A 15208-nucleotide genomic window follows, 5' to 3' on the forward strand; every position below is an offset into this window, starting at 1 on the left:
CAGCAGCGGATGGAATATTTTGAAGTGGAATGAAATGAGCCATCTTTGTAAGGGAGTCTACTGTCACCATGATGGTATTACATCCTTCCGAGATCGGGAGGTCCACTATAAAATCAGTGGATATGATCTGCCAAGGTTTGGTAGGTATCTGCATTTTGACCTGTTCTCCCAAGGGAGGTCGTCTAGGGCTCTTGGTTTGGAGACAGATAGGGCATGATGATATGTATTCTCGGACGTCCTCTTTGACTTTTGGCCACCAGAACTGTCTGGTTATAAGATCTAACGTGCCTTCACAGCCGCGATGACCTGCTGAGTTAGAATCATGACAGAGACGTAATACTTCTAGATGCAAGTCTCTGCGATGATGAAGATTCTTTGATTTTTTAGGAACAGTCCTTGGCTTGGAATCAAGTGGTATCTCCCAATTAAGTCTAGCTGTGAGGCTTCCCATTCTCTTGACACATCTTTGATCTTTTGAAGGAAGTCTCGGACCACTGTTACCCTCATGGGTTTGGGGGACATAGGTTTGGATCTGAATAGAGTCTCCTCCACCGGGTCTCTCCGAGACAATGCATCTGCCTTCAGATTTGTCGAACCTGGCATAAAAGTAAACTTGATGCGGAAGGGAGAAAAAAAATGTGCCCACCGAGCCTGGCGACTGTTACAAGTTTGAGCATACTGTAATATGCGGAGATTGTGGTGATCCGTTCTCACCTCAACTGGGAATCGGGCTCCCAACAACAGATGTCGCCATTCCTCAAAGGCACGTTTAATGGCCAGTAATTCTTTTTCCAGGACGGTATAATTAAGTTCAGCTGGAGAAAGAGTCTTCGATAAATAGGCTATGGGCTGTTCCACGTTATTAGTCCCTGGTTGGAGGAGGACTGCTCCCAGTGCCTGGTGTGATGCATCCGATTCCACAATAAACGTCTTATGTTGGTCAGGCATGGATAATATTGGTGCTTTGGTAAAAAGTTCTTTCAGTTCCCTGAATGATAGTTGTACTTCTGATGACCAATGGAAGGGCACCCCTTTCTTTAGGAGATGTGTCAAAGGCTGTGTAAGAGAGGAAAAGTGGGGAATGAAACGCCTATAAAAATTGGCGAATCCCAGGAATCTTTGGATGTCTTTGACCGATTTCGGAATTGGCCATTCTGTGATTGCTGAGATTTTGGAAGGGTCCATCGCAATGCCTTCCCCTGAAAGTATGTATCCTAGATAGGCGACAGAGGGTTTATGGAACTCGCACTTCTCTATTTTACAGAAAAGGTGGTTTTGTTGTAAGCGGGACAGAACTTCCTGTATGTGGTGGATATGTTCAGATAATGAGGAGGAAAAGACCAGGATGTCGTCTAGATAGATTATTACATAGTGTAAGGAAATATCTGCGAATAAGTGATCCATAAACCGCTGAAATACGGCTGGGGCGTTGGATAAACCAAAGGGCATAACCATGTATTGGCAATGGCCAAATGAAGTGCGGAAGGCTGTTTTCCATTCGTCCCCTGGCTTAATCCGGATAAGGTGATAAGCCCCCCGCAGATCGAGTTTGGTGTAAATGCGTGCGCCCCTTATGGCCTCCAATATGTCTGGGATGAGTGGCATCGGATACTTGTCTGGCACCGTGATCTTATTTAAGCCGCGATAGTCAATGCAAGGGCGGAGCACTGAGGTGTTCTTTTTTGGTATAAAAAAGAGGGAAGCTGCCGCCGTGGAAGTTGATTCCATGATTAGACCATTTTGGATATGGGTTCGTAAATACTCCTTCAGCACCTCCTTCTCTTTGGCTGAGAGTATATACATGCGTCCGAATGGGAGAGGACTGTTGGGTACCAAATCTATGGCACAGTCATCTCTTCGGTGAGGAGGTAATTCAGTGTATTCAGAGTGGGTAAAGACAGGTTGGAATTGCTGGTATACTGGAGGTATAGTGGAGATTTGGTTTAGGTGGATTCCAGGAGGATTCAAGTTTCCTGCCTCACAAGTTCCAGAATGGGTCTTCCTTCCCGTTAGGCAGTGCTGAACACACATCTCGGAGCCCAAGAACAAAGTTCCTGCTGCCCAATTAATGTACGGGTTATGTCTTTTTAACCACGGAATTCACAATATGAAGGGATAGTGAGCTGTTCATATGATGTCTAACACAATTGGTTCTTGGTGTGTCGCAATTGTCAAGACCAGGGAACCCGTATGATCTTTGATGGGGCCAGAAATGAGGGGACTACCGTCTACACTCTCTACAGGGATGGATATGGTTTTTGCGGTTCTTGGAATGTTATGCCTTTGAGCCCAGGAATCATCTACAAAATTACCTGCGGCTCCACTATCTACCAGAGCAAGAACGTTTTCCAGTCGGATGTTTTCCCAGGCGATGGATACTCCTAAAACCACCATACCGTTTGCGGGATTTGGGCTCTGGGGATCAGAAAAAGCACTAAAGAGGGAACTATTTGAAGGGAATGGGCCCTTTACCGTCGTTCCCCTTACGGCTGGGCACTGGCGTTTCCCGTCTTTTTGGTGGGGATTAGGAGGCATTCTTTGACTGTATGAGTGTTTGCCCCGCAATACATGCAGAGCCCAAGAGACTTTCTTCTAAATCATTCTTCAGGGGTAAGTGGTCCACGTGAGGCACCCAACTGCATGGGTTCTTCTGTGGAAACTGATTTGTTTGGCATAGCGCTTCCCTCCAAGTGAGGTCTACTGCTTCTTCCCTTTCTTTTCTCTCTGTTTCTCTCTTGGAGTCTATAGTCCAACTGCATTACCAGGGCTATGAATTCACTCATGTTGTGGGGTCGAGGTACCCTTGAGACTTCATCTTTTAATTCTTCTGTCAGACCTCTACGAAATAATGTTATTAGGGCATCATCTGCCCAGGCCGTATCCACAGCCATCTGCTTGAAACGGGTGATATATGTCAGAATATCTTGTGAGCCTTGTTTTAGGTCCAAAAGACGTTCTTGAGAAGCTATAGTCACTTCCTGTCTGCCAAACATGTTCTTCACGCTATTGCAAAAGGCAGTGTAAGAATCCAAAATAGGATTAATATTGGTCACTAACGGAGTGGCCCAGGCTAAGGCTGCTCCGGTCATTTGAGAAATCATATGTCCTACCTTATCACGGTCTGTTGGGAAAAAGGCTGCTTTGAACGCAAATTGGACAGTGCATGATTCTAGGAACTCTTTCACAAGATGAGGGTTTCCATCGAACCTGCCAGAGGAAAGTGGACCTGGAGGTACCTCTGAGCTTTGAGCCGATCTACCCACTTGACTCCTTAAAGAGGCATTTTCCTGTTTGAGATTCTGTACCTCTGTGGATAGGGCCTGCATGGCTGCCGCTAGTTGTTGGATCTGTTGATACATTGTTATAAGAGATTTCTTGTCCAGCTACCCGTGTGAAAGGTGATCGAGTAGAATACTCCTTTTTAGGTGTTGCTAGCTGTTATGGCTGTTAATGGCGAACCAGCCTATTTAAATGGCGTCCCTCAAGTTAAGGGATGCACCGACAATCACCTTCACGAAATCACACGAGTATATGAACAAGGCGTCTCCTACCTGGTCTTCGGAGGGTATTCGGAGGAAGGGAGTGATTCACCTGACACCCTCTCTCGGCGCTGACCAGTCGGCGCAGAGTGAAGACGCCAGGGGAACCCTCAAGGGGGAAAAAACCCTCACTGATGGAGTCCAACGGAGGAGGAGCTGAACGGGACAGGATACAGATGCGTGTCTCCATAGAGTAGGTTTGGCGTCTTATTCCTTTGTGTTGAATTCAACGTCTCCTTCCCTCAGCTGTCCGTGTTGGCTAAAAATGAGAGGGGAGAGGTTATACCTGATAGAAAGGTAGGTGAGAAAGGAAAGTAGGTTCAAGAAAGTGGAACCTACCCTAGGAATCAGACTGTATGGAGACGTGGAGAGATTGGATCCAACGTGCAGGACGAAGGTAAATATCTATGTGAAAACAGACACGTTGGTAAATGAATGCAGTTTCAAAGAGAGAGAGTATTGCGATTACGGTCTATCTTCCTTCCCGTACCGTAATCCCGACTGGGTATTGGAACAAGTATCTGAGGGCAATGATTTGGATTCCAACCGCAGTGGCAGACGGGAGGTGTGGTCCGTGTGCTTGCAAGACGCGGGTTGAGCTGTGCAGAGAAAACAGAGGAGAGGGTAAACAAACGCTAGTGGAGGGAGTATATAATGGATGACTGATGAAGAATGCTGCCTACTTAAAGTGGAAGGGTCCCGGAGGTTTCCGTGTCGTGTTGAGCTATGAGAGGGCTGGCTCAGGAGTTCTGGGGGGTGAACATGAGGGTTCCTAACGGAAGGGAGAAAAGAATAAAGGCAGTGAGATAAAGTCCTCTTGATATTCGGCGTCCGTGAAATCTAGAAGCGATACTCACGAAGCGTGGCTTCTGTGTACAGTAGCAACGTGATGCTGTGATGGATCCAGGACCGGAAATACGTTCCTGTGATGAATGGGAGGAGCTTGGTCTGCGGTCTCCCGAAACACTGCACTGTCCACCGGTAAAACCCCGGCCATCTTGGATTGGGGAGTTTGGATATTCGAGATACGCCGCCAACGGCGCCAGAATGACCATCTGCCGAAAATACTATGATTGTTCGTAACAGGACCACTTTAATCTCACCGCTCCGGAATGCCAAAGGAAACTATTTATAACGGTTGTAACCTCAGTGAAAAACGCTGCACCAGGCCACAGAGGAACATTTAAGAAATGATACAGTATTTGGAGCAAGACAACCATCTTAAGGAGAGACACCTTACCAGCGAGGGTGATGCGCAACTTAGCTCAAGAGAGCAGTTTCGGCCTGAGTTGTTGCAGATAAATTCTGAAGTTTTGTTCGTATAACAAGTCTTGGTGCCTTGTGATCGTAACTCTGAAGTATTTTATTTCCATAGGGGCCCACGCGAATCCCATGAGGTCTGATGGGGCTGTAGTGGCATCAGTCAAAGGAAAAAGCTCAGACTTAGCCCGGTTAACCCGCATAACTGACAAAGAGCCAAAGTGAGAGACATCACGCGTAACGGGTTCAAGATTCCGTTCAGGTTCTCTGACGTATAGTAATGCATCGTCTGGATAGGGGGAGAAAATCTCGGGTGACCCAGACAGCCGTATCCCCCTATGCCAGTGTTTATGTCATAGTAAATTGGCTAAGGGTTCCATAACTATTGCAAAAATAAGTGGGAAAGAGGGCACCCAGCACAGCAGTGACCACAGACACCCCTTGGTCAATTTGGGCCAATACATTGAATTATCGCAGCAGATTGAGAGCCGTGGAGCAGCCAGGGACGAAAACGGATTGGTCAGTATGAATTAGGTTTACCATATATGAGGCAAGTCAAATGGCGAGCACCTTAGCGAATATCTTTACATCGCTGTTGATCACTGAGAGGGGGCGATATGACCCACAAAATCACTGGTGTTCCGACATTTTAGGGACAACAATGACAACATCTCTCAAATGAGATTTGCTATCTTAGAGGTTGTACACCCCCTACCAAGAGGTGGCAATCTACCCAAGCTACTCTCCCAAAGAGAACTGTTATGGATACATAAACGAGATGCTATGTCTCCATTAGGTTTGAATGAAGAGTACTACCTTGGACCATTCCTTTAAAACATGATACACTGCCAAACCAGTGACATACACATATGACTACCATAAAACGGATAAGATTGTGAACCCCATCTTTTTGGGACAGCTAGTTGATATGATTATGCTAAATGTACATTGGAATATGAATCCATGTTGGATAACTAGACACCACAATGTTACACACCTGTTTAAGCATCTGGTGGTTATAGTTTGATTTGATGGACAATGCCGTAACCGTTTTACTGTTTCAGTAATTTGTCACATGTGTGAACAAACAAGCATTCCTTTGAATTGACACTTGGACCTATTGAGCACCCTTAATGTACAACGATGGGTTAGCCCTGTCCCTTCCTCACAACATGGGACAAGTGAAAAAGTCTCTGGCCGACACAAATATAGCAGCTGGTACCTTTTATAATAATGCTAATTCTCTTTCATTGTGTACAACCATTACCCTAGACGTGATTCACTCTCCTGATAATAGGCACTTTGCATGACATTTCTAGGAATCAACCATATTGTTTACGGCAATAGAAAGTCATAGGTACCCTTACTGTTTCTACGGCATTAGTTGCTCCCACATTCGGCTGTGACATCACTTGCGCAACAGCACGATAACATCAGTGTTAGTAAAAACAGGGATTAGACTGCTTGAACATTATCCTGTACTTGCTTCTATTTCTAAACACACTGTTTTATGCAACAGTGTCCGCCTGGATTTATTTTTGGGATTTTTTTCCCGAATACAATTTTTTTACAACAATTCAGCAGTGACGTCACTCGCGCCTGCGCACGATGACGTTGTTATGTCCCTGATTCCGGCCAAGGCGTCAGCGGGAAGCAGGGAGGCTAGGCCCGGAGAGCTAGGCCTCGCTGCGCAGCTCCCGCGGGAGCATTAAGGACACAGACACTCTCGTGTTGCTGTCCTGCCCCGGAACTGCCTCCACGGAGCAGGGGCGGGGCTTTTATTAGAACGCCTTGTGTCACCGCGTAGCGGGACGCAAGGCGGATATAACATTCCTCCTTTATTTTAACTGAACAATAACAATAAAACATTTCTCAGCCAACTGGGCTTGCCCCTTTTGATTATTTAGTCCCTCGGTGGGGTCTTCTACCACTCATAGTCTCTGAGTCTGGCCGGGGGCTGGGTCGCAGTTCTTAGGTTATATCTTCCATTCCTGGGTGCAACCCCCTGTCTCCCCTCGGGTTGCTCACCTTCACTGTTCGGCTCACCCGGTTCTGGTTCACTCAGTGGTTCCTCTGTTCTGTCGTCCACGATTTCTCCATCATCCTGATTTTCATGTCCCTCGTCCCTAGGCGGATTCTCTTCTTCCTCCGGGGGACACTCGCCGTCCGTCCATAGATTCTTTGGCACTGCCTTGAACCAGGACGCATTTCTCGTTACTTGTCTTTGCCCCCTTTTGGCGGTTATCATAGTGCCATGCCGCCGGCTTATTGTCCATGGGGCAGCATCATATCAGCTGTCTAGTTTAGATTTGGATGGGTTCCTCGCCATGACCATTTGATCACTGACTCGGTGGTCGGACCGGATGGCATTCCTTTTGTTGCTCATGTAAGCGTTTGCCCCTGTTCTTCTTAGTTCGGTGCGCTCGTGGTTGAACGTGTCTGTGCTCCTGCTCAGATGGTGTGCTATGGAGGAGTTAATAATTGTGCCATACATTAGGTCTGCCAGAAGTATTCCCGTTGTGCTGTGGGGTGTAACTCTGTAATTTCGTAGGAATCGGTATAAGTCCACCTGCCATGGGCTAGGGTTGACGCACAACAGGCGCAATACCTTATTTATTGTCCGCATGAAGCGTTCCACGTCGCCGTTTGCCTGCGGCCATCTCGGAATTATGTGGTGGTAGCGGATGTTGAGTTCCATGAGGTATTTTTGTTAATAACTAATTCCTTCCTTAATACTCAATCTACTCCTCACCTTCAGTGCTGGCGGATGGATAGTACAATTAAAGTGCAGCCTACCTTGTCTTCGGAACTGCAAGAAGTGATGAGAGTTCACCTGCCACACTCTCCCTGCGCTTATGAATAAAGCACTTGGAGACCACAGCAGGGAAACCCTCGAACGGGAGAAAACCCTGGGCGGTTTGAGTGCGCTGGTCTGGAGGAACTGGGGAACATGGCTAGTGAGCGTAGTCTTCCCCTTTACTCATAAGTATATTCTACTTCTCGTGGATGCAACTAGAATAACAAGAAGAGAATTAATAGAGGGTCTTACAGGAAGGAATACCAGAAGGGAAAAGTGAATGAAGGTACCTTTTCGGGATGTAGATTTGCTGAACGAGAGGGAAGAGGGATAGGAAGTCTTGCTGTTGGTAAACACGCTCGATTCCTTTAATAAACAGAGTAAGAAAAAGGAGAGGTTTCAAGTGGCAGTTAGAAAGCTCTACTCTTTTACTACTCTATTAAGGATTCCGTTTACCTAAGTTGGTAAAAGACACTGTCCGTGACTTGAGGAAAAGTTGTGGGTAACGTAGTCTTGTACCAAGGATCCTCGTTAGCAGCGAGGAATGCTACCTGAAAAGGCAAAGAGTTATTGCCGGCTAAATAGCAGCAAGACACAAACCTGATCTCCGATAAATTACAAAACCTACTTGAAAAGGGTCTCAGGTTATGCAACGAGCGGGAAGAATCGCGTCTACGCTCAGTGGGCGCGTGGGAGGGAACTGCCTGGAATACAAAGGAGACGGGAGGTAAGGAAAGTGGAAGGTTGCAGAGAGGTAAGGATTTGGTAGAGAGTTCGTAAGCTATCCGATTACTCACGTAACGTGGCTACAGTAAGCAGTAGCAACGCACTGCTGTCCCGGCTTCTGGTTCAGATGAACTGTTTCCGGGTAAGAGGGAGGAGCCTCCTGTCTGCCGTTCTGTAGGTCTAGAATGCAGCTCTCAGTGAGATGCGCCATCTTGGGAGAACGATACGCCATCTTGGGTGTAGCGCGATATATTGACGAGATGTGACGCCAGCGGTGCCAAATCGACCAGGTCCGCCGGCGATTCATACCAATTTTTTGAATTCTTCTCCTTGGAAAGGTGGGCCATTGTCGCTCTTGATTCTCCTTGGGAGGCCATGTGTTGCAAACATTTTTTCGATCGCGGGTATAACCGCCTCCGCTGCCGTGGAATTGACGATCTCGACCTCCGGGTACCTGGAGTGGTCGTCAATCGCCACCAATAGCTAGGTTCCTTCCTGTATTTGGCAGAAGTCTATGCTTATGGCATTCCATCTCGCGGACCTTCGCTCCGCCGATTGAATGGGCTCCGGATTGAGCTGTGGCCCCGTTACTTGGCCTGGGAGGGAGGTGTTGACTAGCCGCTCGACTTTTTCATCGATATGGGGAAACCATACGCGGTGCCTTATTCGGGCCTTGGTCCTTACTATCCCCTGGTGGCCTTCGTGTGCCAACGCCACTATTTTATCCTGTAGGCTTGGAGGGATGATGATTGGGGTTCCTCGTAGGATATGCCCTTCTTCAGTGATGGATAGGTCCTGCTGGACTGTGAAGACTCCTGTGAGGAATTCTTTGGCTTCCGCTGTTCTATTGTGTATGTTCCGTAGGAACGACTTCCATTCCCCTGAGATGATCGTGTCCTTCACCAGATTACAGCATGGGTCAATTTGCGTGGCCTCTACGATGTCTTTTAGTCCGATTGCTCGTGGCTTCATGGTGTGTATCACCTGGCACATGTGTTCTTGTGTCTTTTCTGCTACGTGTATTTCCCTCAGTGTTGCAGCTCTCGGGTGTCTCGACAGGAAGTCCGCTGGGTTACCACTGCTTGGCTGATACGTCAGTTCAAAGTCGTATTGTTGGAGATGTAGCAGCCACTTAGCATTCCTGGCAGGGGGATGAGATGAGGTGCCCGTGAAGATCGGGAGCAGTGGTTTGTGATCTGTGTAGGTTTTGAACTTCCGGCCGTACAGATACAGGATGGAAGTGGCAGCAGCGCCACAGTACCACTATCACCTCTTTTTCGATGTGGAAGTATCATTGCTCCATCGGTGTCAGTGCTCTGGATGCATAGGCAATCAGCATCGATTCTCCTGTTTTGGCCACCTGTATGAGAATGGCCACCAGACCCACGGGGCTGGCGTCCACGTACAATTCGGTTGACAGTGCAGGGTCGTAGTAGGCCATGGTGGTGTCTGCTGAGAGTGATGCCTTGATGTGCTCGAATGCCTCTTGGCAGGTGGGCCCCCACTCCCATTTTGTGCTGGCTTTTGTGAGTTCTCGAAGAGGTTCAGATAGTGTGGCCAAGTCTGGGATGAACCTTCCGCAATAGGTGGCCATTCCTAGAAAACTGCGCACCTCCGTTGGTGTGGTGGGGGGTGTGGCAGCTTAGATGTCTGCTACTTTTTTTTTTTTAACTTTGGTTTTATTAGCATTTTCTGAATACAACAATTGGGCCATGATAGATACAGATTAAACACATTCATCGGACCCTTGAACCCAACTCCCTCAACCCCCCGAACCCCCCCATTCCTGACCCTCCCCCCAAATAAATTGCCCCTACAAACCAGTAACTTTAAGAGCATCCATAAGACGTCCTTTCCCCAGTGCTTGGGTGCTGAATTGTTTGTCGCCATCTCCGTCGGCTTTGTAGCGTCTGCTGTGCCCTGGACCGTAGGTCGCCCCTCCTGGAGTGGGCACCACCCATTCTCCATCCCACCCCCCGGATACATTAACATCCCCTCGGAGACATTAAATCTCCCATCCCCACATCTGTCGCACCCCATACCAGTTCGCTTGGAATGCACTTGAGTCATTGTTAACCATGGCCGTCAATTTATCCATGAGGAACATGTTCTTTAATTTATTCAACCAATCATTCTTGGAGGGGTCACCGGGTTCTTCCATTTCTGCGCCAGGGCCACTCTACCCGCCCTCAGCATTGTTTCCCACATTCTTGGGTACCTGTGTATTTCCGCTTCTTCCGGGTGGAGGCCTAGCAGCATCGTCAGCGGATTTTGTGGGAGTAGTTCCTCAGCCACCTCCGAATCCAACCACTTTCATCCTTCCAGAACTTCTGGACTACTGGGCAATGCCACCACATGTGGTCCCTTGAACCCACCCGGCCACATCCCCTTGGACATCTGGGTGATACCCCTGGGAACATCTTTGACAGTTTCAATGGGTCCCTATACCACCCATACAAGATCTTAAAATTATGCTCCATGTCTGATGTAAATAAGTTCCCATGGAACGCTTTTTTAAATATCCTTGCCCAATCGTCCTCCGAAAGGGTCTCCCCTATTAACCCATTCCAAAACCTGCGGAATCCCCTGCTTTCCTCTAGGTTGTTGGTGTTCAGGATTTTGTACATCTTGGACACTGGCTCCTTTCTTGTCGTAGCTGTGTCCAGTAGTGTTTCAAAGGGAGTCAGCTTTCTTCTCAGATTTTGCCCCCATGACTGATCCCAGAGAATGCCCTTCAACCGAAGGTACTCAAAAATGGAAATTGATCCCCGCCCAAGAGCCTCCCTCATTTCCTCATATGAGAGAAATTCACCCTCTTTGAAAATTTGCCCCGCCCATTCCAATCCCGTGTCAACCAAGATTGGGCATTTCGAAACCCCCTACTCCCAAGTTTGAAGGGGTGTCCCCAGAGTGAGGTCATTGGAGAGGGCCACGAAGTTAGGTGAGCAGTCAAGGGTCCCTCTTTCCAGGTCGTCCAGAGCACTTCCAGGGTTGGATGGGCCTTCAACCTGCTCGGGATGCGCCTGCGTGGTACCCACAGGAGATCGCATACCTTAAGGGAGTGGGCATCCATATCTTCCAGATAGGACCAGTAAGTTCCCATCCCTTCTTTCATATGTTCCAACAGGACTCGCAATTGGGCAGCACGGTAATAGGGAAGAAATCCGGTAACCCAAAACCCCCCTCCTCCCTAGGGAGAGTCAGAGTAGCCCACCCGATCCTCGGATTTTCCCCTGCCATATAAACTCTCGCACCGCTTTCTGTAGGTCCCTAAAGGTTTGGTTGGGGACAATCGTTGAGAGAGCTATGAAGAGGTACAGCAGCCTAGGCAGGATATTCATCTTTACCGCAGTCATGCGGCCATACCGCATGACCGCAAGACAGGATCGTCCCTCCCCATTTCCTCAGATCCGATGTAATCCCTGCCATTGCGGGGCCATAGTTGGTTGAAGCTAACTTAGAAAGGTCCCTAGTAATGAGAACGCCCAGGTAGCGAACAGAGTCTTTCCCAACCACAACTCCCTTATACCTGTCCAGGGGATCCAGCCTCGGGTCCCAAGCCCTCATGGGGAGTATCGCTGACTTTGCCATGTTAATTTTCAACCCCGAAAATTGCCCGAAAGTGGTCATCAATGATAGGAGAGGAGGGAACGAGGAGTCAGGCTGCACCAGATATTCTAGGATATCATCAGCGAACAGAGATAGCTTGAACTCCACTTCACCTCTTCTAATCCCTTGGATTTCCGGATGGACTCTCACCGCCATGGCCAGGGGTTCCAATGTTAGGACATATAACAAGGGGGAGAGTGGGCATCCCTGACTCGTCCCCGTGAAAGGGAGAATGAGTCTGATAGCACTCCATTCATTTGAACCCTCGCCGTTAGGGCCCTATATAGAGCGGCCACCCAGTTCCTAATGTTTACCCCGAAGCCCATTCTTTGAAGGAGTAGTTCCATATATCTCCATTCCACCCTTAGCGAAAGCTTTCTCCGAGTCTAGAGAAAGCAAGCTCGCCTCCAGGTCCGACTCTTGGGCATAGTGGATCAGATATATCGTCTTTCGGATATATTGTCAGAACCTTGCCTCCCCCTTATGAAGCCCACTTGATCCCCGTGGACTAGCTTTGGCATTATCCTTTATATCCACTTCCCCACCACCTTGGCTAGGATCTTTACATCTATGTTAAGAAGCGATATAGGTCGGTAGGAGGGGCATTCCATCGGGTCTTTCCCTTCCTTGGGCAGCACCACTATTATAGCCCCCATCATGGATTCTGGCAGGATTCCCCCCTCTAACACCGCATTAAACACCCTTGCTAAACATGGAGCCAGGGTGGAGCGGAACCTTTTGTAAAAGTACTCAGTGAAGCCATCCTCACCCGGTGACGCCCCCCCTCTCATCCCGCTAATCACTTGCTCCACCTCATCCTCCGTTACAGGCCCCTCCAAACCCCCCGCCATCTCCTCCGTCAGGACCGGGACCTTAATGGCGTTCAGAAACCCCTCAATCTGGGCGTCCTCCCCTTTATATTCAGGCGAGTATAGCTTCTCGTAAAATCGGCGGAAGGCCCCACCTATACTCAGGGTGTCATAGACCATCAACCCCCGATAATTTTTCACTGCCTTCACCATTCTACATCTCTGGACCTCCCTCAATTTCCAAGCTAAAATACTGTCTGCTCTGTCCCCCTTCTCATAATATTTTTGCTTCACCAGCTGAAGGCTCCTTTCTGTTTTATGTAGGAGGAGATCCCTCAACTGGAGCCTGTAATCCTCCAGGGTGGCCACCCGCTCCCGGTCTAAAGGTACCTCTGAGGGACCCCCCTGGCTGGAGATGAGCTATTTTCTCTCTCAAAGACCTCTTCAGAGCCTCCCTTTCCCTTTTTTTCTGGGCTCCCATTTTAATAAGGACACCTTGTATGGTCGCCTTGAAGGCCTCCCATAGTGTGTGCATGCCTACCTCGCCATTATCGTTCAGTACAAAATAGTCCACTATGGCATCCGAGATCTCCTGAGCCAGAACGTTATCCTTCAACAGGGAGTCATTACATTTCCAACGCCCTTTGCGGACACCCTGCCATCCACCTGCTACCGGACCATATCATAGTCAGACCAGGGGACAGGATTGTCCCTGTGGCCTGAGACGTACGGGCGCAGGAGCTCATCAACCAGGATGTAATCTATTCTAGAATACGATTCATGGGTCGCAGAATAGTATGTGAAAGATGGGCCTCCGGTCCTGGGACTCGGGGTTGCGTCCACCAGGCCCAACTCTGCATTAACCTTCTGGAAGGTTTGTGCCATGGCTTCATCAGCCGCCCTAGTAACCTGAGGTCCCAGCCGTTTCCTATCAGTGGGTGGGTCCAGGACCATGTTAAAATCCCCCCCCACCACCACCGAGCCTTGGACGCAAAATACCTCCCCAATTCCCACCCCCCGCATTTTGGGTTCCTTCCCCCGTGCCCAGTGCATCTCTTGTAAAAAAAGTAGGTCGAGTTTGGCCCTTCTAAATTCTCTGCAAACCAAAGACCTCTTGGTAGGGGTGTTCAAGCCTCGCACATTTAGGGAACCCACACCCAGGGCCAGCAGACATTCAGCCATTGTCTAAGTTACCTTTTCTCTCGGTCAGCACCCTCACTGCACCTTTTTCTAACAGCTCTTTATGCTTTTCCCTTTGCATCCTCTCCCCCCTCCCTGCCCCCTGGGTGGGCCTTAAGCTTTCCCCCCACTGCCCCCCATTCCCCACCCCAAATTTAACAACCCCAACTCTCCCCGTACCCCCTGACCCTGCCCCGGCGTCCAGCCAAATAGTTCCACCATTGCAGGCACTTGGCCGGACCACCAGCCTACCTACCTCTGCTGGGCTATAATTGACGTGTTCACCACTGTGAGCCCCCCCCAGCTTGTCGCCCCCTCCAAGATCCCCTTATACTTGCTGTTCAGGGGGACCCCGATCTTGCATGGACGGTGGACCCCGGATCCTCTCCTCTCTTCTATTATTGGTCCGGCCGGTCCACCCCTCCTCCTCCATGGTCGTTCTTGGTCGGTGAGGGAGTATTCCATTTTTTATATTTTCTTGAGCCTGTCCTCTTTCTCCTGTTTCCCGAAGACCCGGGACCGATCACACCCTCCGCGATCGACCCTGTGGGCCCCCTCTGGGAGATCGGCTCCGCAACATATTCCTGGATAGCTCCCTTTATGTCTTCCTCAGTAACCAAAGTCATACGCTGCCCCATATATTCGAATGAAAGGGAGATGGGGTAGCCCCATCTGTAGCGCACACCCTTCTCCTTCAGCAACTGCGTTAGGGGGCGGCACATTCTGCACTTAGCCAATGTGTACGCTGAGAGATCTTGGAAGATTGAAACTTGTGCGTTGTTATATGTGATCTCCTGCGCCTTCCTAGCCTCCTCCAGCACCTTGGCCTTGTCAGTGTAGTAATGGAAGTGGACCAATATGGACCGGGGGTCTCCCGATCTGCCCCCCGCCCTATGAACCCGGTCGAACATCGGCTCCGTTTTCATCCCATCCGCAAAGAGGAGGTTGATAATGTCTCTCACCACTCGACCCAGCTCTCTCTCCCTTTCGCCCTCCATTTCCGGGATCCCAAAAATTCTGGGGTTATTCCGTCTTTCCCTGTTCTCAAAATCGTCCAGTTGCCTGGCCCTTTCCTCATCCCTCTTCTCCGGGGCCGTCAGCCTCAGGTCCATTTGCACCTCTTGAGTCACAGAAGAAGTTTGATTAGTTTCCAATTGCAACAGCCTGTCCTCCACTTTGCTCACCCTCTGGTCCATTTTTTATTGGGCAATGTCCGATATCATGTCCCTGATTTCCTGCAGTACTGCAGCAAAACCCCTTTCCATTGCAGAGGCAGAATGCGACTGGGA

Source organism: Ambystoma mexicanum, chromosome 10 (assembly GCF_040938575.1).
Source record: "Ambystoma mexicanum isolate Mex_15411 chromosome 10, UKY_AmexF1_1, whole genome shotgun sequence".
NCBI classification, from domain to species: domain Eukaryota; kingdom Metazoa; phylum Chordata; class Amphibia; order Caudata; family Ambystomatidae; genus Ambystoma; species Ambystoma mexicanum.